The sequence below is a fragment of the Nelumbo nucifera genome, chromosome 4 (assembly GCF_055504915.1).
Source record: "Nelumbo nucifera cultivar China Antique chromosome 4, China Antique-T2T, whole genome shotgun sequence".
Classification (NCBI taxonomy): Eukaryota; Viridiplantae; Streptophyta; class Magnoliopsida; order Proteales; family Nelumbonaceae; genus Nelumbo; species Nelumbo nucifera.
The window spans coordinates 26704584-26711377 of NC_142652.1; the positions used below are offsets into that span (position 1 = coordinate 26704584).

Sequence of the window (6794 nt, forward strand, 5' to 3'; positions counted from 1 at the left end):
GAATTATAGGTGGCTTCAATGCTTAAGAAGTAATTGAGCTGACCAAGGTCCAATAAAGCAAATGTAAAACCAAGGGAATGTAAGAGAGAGTTAATTGGTGAAGTGTCATTACCCATGATTAGAAAATCATCAACGTACACCACAAAAATAGGAGTTCACATCTCCGCCCCACAACACATCCGTGTCGTGTATTGGGAACATCTCTCGATGATAGTACTAGTCTTGATGATGTCATCATCGAGGGATGTTCTCAATACACGGCGGGGATGTATTGAGGGGCGGACCCTTGTGGGGCGGAGATGTGATCTCCAAAAGTAGATGAGAGTGCCTCAATTGCAATAAATAAAGAGTGAAGAATCAGTTTTAGATCCAACAAATTTGTGGGCTTGAAAAAAAAAGCTATTGAGACACTGGAACCAAACTCATGGGTTTTGTTTCAACCCATAGAGTGAGTATTTAAACAAGTAGACATGGGTTGGGTATTGAGGATCCACAAACTTGGGTCGGGACATATAAACCTTGTAATCAAAGTAGCCATGTAAAAGGCATTGTGTACATCTAATTGTCACATTGTCTAATTTTGTGAGAGAGCAATGGGAAGAATGTGTCAAATTGTTACAAGCTTTACAACCAGACTAAATGTTTCTTTGTAATCAACTCCCTCTTTTTTCATGAGACCTTTGGCCATGAGATGGACTTTAGAACACTCCATTGTACCATCTGGATTATGATACCCAAGTGCTGCATTGTCCAATTTAAGTTATGATGAGGGTTTAGAGTAACCAATGCCTAAGTGTCATTCTTGATAAGAGCATTGAATGCATTGGTCATGGCTTGACTCCATTGTAGATCTAATGACCATAAGATGACATCGATTGGGGGATGAAGGCACTACAATGTTTGACGATGGAGAGGATAGTGTAGAAGTGTTTTTAAGGGGCAGTAGATGTAGAGGAGTGGCTATTTATTGTGGATCTTAGAAGTTGACAATTGTTGGCATATTGCTAGTGGGGTTGTACCCCAAAAAAATGCATTATTTAGACTTGGTCTCTAGTTTGTTCTTGGTATATGGCCGCAACCAAGGATAAACTACATACCCAAAAACATTTAGAAATGTGTAATTAGGAGCTTAGTGAAAAAGGCACTCATATGGAGATAAATTACCAATGGACTTCATGAAAGTCGAGTAATAAGGTATGCAGAAATTGTAAATGCATATTACCAAAATGTAGATTGAAGACCATCATTGTGAAGTAGGGCCAAACAAGATTCAACAATATGGTGACGCTTGCGGTTTACTAACCCATTTTGTTCATGGTTATAGGGGGCAGGAAACCATATGTACATAATCCAATCCGATTGAAGAGATTTGATTTTACAATCAGAGTAATTTTCAATTAGACATTTGAACCTCATAAATACATGGAGAACACCAGATTTCTGTGAGAAGGGAATATCCAAGTATATTTAAAAGAGTCATCCATAAACTAAACATAATAATGGAAACCGTCCACTGAGGCAATAGGGGCTGGCCCCTAAACATCTAAAAACAACTATAATGGTGCAATAATCTTAATAGAACAAGATTGAAGAGAAACACGTATGGTGACTTTCTTTGGTTTGACATGCAACATAAAGAGATCTATCCAATTTATTCATGCAAGGTAATCCATATTGATTGAGAACATCCTTATGTTGGTGGAGGGATGTCCTAGCTGATGATGCCATTGAGTGTAGGTCATATGTTCACCAATCATTACCATCCAATGAGACTTATTGGTGGAGAGAGAACATGATTTACTGTGAGTAGGAGCAAGCTATTCCTACTCAGGCCTCAAACTAGCTCATCCCCATCTTCGATCCTTGATGATCACAAAATGAGTAAGATGAAACTCAAAAACAACATTATTATCTTGTGTAATTTAACTGATAGATAAGAGATTTTTCTTTATTCAAGAAACAAGAAGAACGTCTTTCATTATATATATAGGGGTAAGAACTAGAGAAACACTAGGAAGAACCAACAAGGGGTGTGCAAACATGTCTCATAACCGATTGAAAATTGTTTCAGACCTTGATTTTCACAATGAAGGGACAGTTTGACATGTCCAGTTACATGATTTAAAGTGCCCGATTTAGGTACTACACATTTTCGAAGGTACTAAAACGAGGAGCAGTAGCCAAATTGGATGTCATTTCGCCGACGATCACATGGTTGAAACGCTGTGGACTATGTAGAGCCTTATGTCTTCTAGGCTGATTGGAGAGTTGACAGTGGGTACATGGATATTGAGATCCACCTCCATGATTATAATTTGAGTCTTGACTATTGTCTTTGTGGCCTTTTTCATTACCATGCATGATTCTAATCATTGTGCTGATTTGGATGCTAACCTTTGCCTTGATGTTTGTAGTTAAATGTCCTACTGTTTGCCCTTATAATTATTATTGTTACCATAGTTCAAACCTTGATAAAACTTTGTAGCTGCATTAACTGATGGTGTTTGCAGGTCTGAGTTGTGAGGTTGAAGATCATTCAAATGAATTTCTTGACTAAGAAGTATATGCCATAGAATTCATTAAATGAAAGAGGATCCACTACTCTTATAGTGAAAGATGTGGCAAATGGTCCATACTCAAGACAAATGCCTCCTAGAGCGGTCAAAATGAGATCTTCATTAAACAAATTGGCTTGTCTATTATTTTAAGATTATCAACAATGATACATACATTCTTAAAAGTATTTTAGTACAACTAGTAGATCTTCCCCTGAGATTTTCTATTTAAAGTCTCAACTTTTGAACCCTCACACGAGGGGAGGAATAGTTTCGGGTAAGTTTTTGCTATACATCATAAGATGTAGTGCAATTAACAACATGTGTCATAGTGGATTCAGTGGCGGAGGCAATGATCTAATTTAGTAATTTAGGACCCATTTGATCATTTTGTTGCCAAATAATATATTGACTTTCACTATGTTAGTTCTAGAAATTAGAGAGTTCCTAATATATTGAGGAGGGTAGGGATCCATACTTCTATCAATGTATCCCAATAGTTGATGAAGTCTGAAAATAGACATGAGCCGAGCCTTCCATTGGTTAGAGTTGTTTCATTCAACTTGATGGGAAGAAGATGTGCATTATAACCATCCATTGGTTAGAGGTGCATGCAAAATTCCTTCAGAGTATATGGAGTTATTATCTCAGCATGACAATCTCTCCTTTTTGACCCCCTATGATGCATGGGAAAAATATGTTAGGGCTTAAAACTTATTGCTCGTAGGGATGGCAATTTTTCCCCATCCTCGTTGAGTACACGACCTACTCAACTAGGTAGGGATGGGGATGGAGACTGCCTTAGCAAGGACAGGGTGGGTGGGATTAATAGGAAAACCCGATTGGGGATAGGGAGTGAAGTCCACACCCTGCCCTGACCTTGATTCTATATATTCAATATATGTGTATATGTTATATTAAATACATAATATTATTTATTTTATATATATCAAAATGCATTTAAAATATTATTTGTATTCTAAATTTTCTTTTATTTTAAATAGATACCTTTCTAAAAAATAAACTTTTAATTAAAAAATTTGGAGATTCAAGTCCTTAATGGGGAACCCCTCTTCGTCAGGGGCAAGGGATGTAGGCTAAATTTTTTTCCCGACAAGGATAGGGGTCAGAGGCGGGGATTAATTTAAAACTTAGGATCAGCATGGGGAGTGTGATCCTTGTTCCGAAGCCCTGCCCATTGCCATTCCTACTCAGATGGTCATCACCCGAACCCATAATGCCCCCAAACCCATAAATATAGTTCCAATAATTATGGTAATCATAAATGTAGTATCCAATACTTAAGGAAATTATTAAAATTTTCCAATTATTTATTTATTGAAATTATTTTTCCATTGAAAAATTACTGAACTAATTTAATTATTATCTGATAATATCATTAAATATTAATAAATTGACAAAAACTACTGAAAACATCAATAATTACTTATTGCTAAAAATTTACTGATAATATCAAAATTACTGAATATGTAAAAAGTAAATTTATATCCATTGAAATAAAATTTCCAATGAAAAATTACCAATAATTTTTAATTATTAAATTTGTATTTATTAAAATTTGAATTATTTATTAATTAAAATATACCAAAAGTTGCAATAATTTGCAATGATTTTTATAATTTCCAAAATATTTTCAACAGGTTATGAATCGATATGTACTGAGGTCAAATGGAAATGTAATTCAGCTCATTGTGATTTAATTTTGATTAACAAGGATGAACGGGTCCCAACTAGTTTTAAACGAGTGATTGAGGTAGTCATTGTCTAACTGTACACGTAACAGCTTTGCATTGACATATATAGTACTGGGGAGGGATAGTTGAGAGGAAGTTTAATAAGTAAACTCAAATGTATTTAAGAAATTCCAACTAACGTAGCTGGCTAGTCCTTTTTCTTTCTTTTCCAAATAACATAGTAGGCTAGTCATATGCCTTGATTCATTGCCCTACCAAACATTATCCCAGCCATTTGTTACCCTGGCCTAAATCGTTAGCTCCCTCTCTCCCTCTCAGGCTCACCCTTCTCATCGATGTCTGAATTTTTATCCTCTTTCATCAATCCCGTCATTTGTTACCCTGTCCTAATTAAAAGATTCCTTTTTATGATTCCTATCTGCCTTCATTCATTGCCCTTTGCCTTTAAATCATTTCCTCCCACAACCACCAATTAGCTATCCATTCTCTGATTCACCATCTAGCTCAAACCTACCCACTGGGTTCAGATCTCTCTCTCTCTCTCTCTCTCAGTGTTGTGAAGGCTAGCTAGCTACCAAGATGCCTCAAACAATACCGAGTTTCACCAGCTCAGTGAGGCTCAAGTACGTGAAACTTGGCTATCGATATCTTGTGAACAATTTGCTCACTGTTTTGTTCATACCCATCATGGCTGGGCTCCTTTTAGAGGTACTTCGGTTGGGGCCGGATGAGATATTCAGACTCTGGAATTCCCTCGAGCTTGATCTGGTACACATTCTTTGCTCAGGTTTCTTGATCATTATTATCGTTACGGTATACTTGATGTCCAGGCCTCGACACATTTACCTCGTCGACTTCTCTTGCTTCAAACCCTTGGGCACCTTGCGAGCACCACTCACCACCTTCGTCGAACACGGTAGGATTATAAAAGGCCCTGATAGCAAGGCCGTCCAGTTCTCACTGAAAATTTTCGAGCGCTGCGGCCTCGGTGACGAGACTTGCGTTCCCCCCGCCCTTAGGTACATTCCCCCGGCCCTCACCATAGCCAACAGCCGAGAGGAGGCTGAGCTTGTTATATTCTCCGCCATTGATTCACTCCTCGAAAAGACAGGGGTCAAGCCCAAGAGCATCGACATTCTAATCCTCAACTGTAGCATTTTCTCCCCAACACCGTCGTTGACAGCGATGATTGTCAACAAGTACAAGATGAGGGGAGATATAAAGAGCTTTAACCTCTCCGGAATGGGTTGCAGTGCCGGGATGATATCCATCGGTTTAGCTCGAGACTTGTTACAAGTCCATCCCAACTCTTATGCACTGGTTGTGAGCACCGAGATCATAACCTACAGTGGTTACTACGGGGAACAGCCATCGATGATGCTCCCCAACTGTATATTTCGAATGGGAAGTGCTGCTCTCCTTCTCTCCAACATGAGGAAAGAGAGGTCACGGGCTAAATACCGTTTGTTTCATGTAATCCGCACCCATAAAGGTGCCGACGACACGGCTTATCGCTGTGTGTACCAAGAAGAAGACCCAGACGGATTTAAGGGCGTATCTCTATCCAAGGATATCACGATGGTGGCCGGTCAGGCTCTCAAGTCCAACATTACTACCATCGGACCACTTGTGCTTCCTGCATCGGAGCAGCTCCTGTTCGTCCTCACCCTTGTCGGCCGAAAACTCTTCGAGCGCAAGTGGAAGCCTTACATTCCTGACTTCAAGCAGGCCTTCGACCACTTCTGCATCCATGCCGGAGGCCGTGCCGTGATCGACGAGCTAGAGAAGTACCTCAATCTTTCTGCTGAGGACGTGGAGGCCTCAAGGATGACGCTCCACCGATTCGGAAATACCTCGTCATCGTCCATCTGGTACGAACTTAGTTACATTGAAACCAAGGGCAGGATGAAGAAGGGAGACCGCATCTGGCAGATAGGATTCGGAAGTGGGTTCAAGTGCAATAGCGTTGTCTGGAAGTGCAACCGAAATATTCGGCCACCAGTGGACAGTCCGTGGTCTGAATGCATCCACAGGTACCCCGTCAAAATTCCTGATGTCGTCAAGATTATTTAGTGCGAATGTATCCACAGATGTGTATTCAATATTATAATTAACTCTCTCTCTCTCTATCTATCTATCAAGCTGTAAAATAGTAGATCTATCTATCTGTCAAGCTGTAAAATAGTAGATCAGAGAATCCATCAGTAGGGTCGCTTCGATGCTTAAGTCAGTTATATAATGTGGATGCGAGTTGAATACTTGAATGCTTGAATGCTAGTGAGTAAATAATCACGTTTTCCTTTGTCTTGGGGTTTGATGTCCTTATATAGTGTAGTAGTTGTAGACCTTACGAAAGAGTTTCGGGATTTTCGGGTTGTGCGGATAAGATCTGTTTCGTTTTTGAATGAGTGCAATGTGTCAGTTGATAAGGTTTATCGCTTTTCTTCGATTCAGGCGGAGCTAGGATGAATCTTGTCGTGATCCCAAAAAATTCGGGGTTCGTTGGGAAGGTCTTTAAAGTCGA

General features: G+C 39.3%; 1 pseudogene across 1 annotated transcript; it reads left to right on the plus strand.

The window, feature by feature from the left end:
• Positions 1-4586: 4586 nt before the first annotated feature.
• On the plus strand, positions 4587-6576 carry LOC104602970 (3-ketoacyl-CoA synthase 6 pseudogene; annotated as a pseudogene). The gene has a single exon (XR_016085150.1). The product of XR_016085150.1 is annotated as a 3-ketoacyl-CoA synthase 6 pseudogene (transcript).
• Positions 6577-6794: the final 218 nt, after the last annotated feature.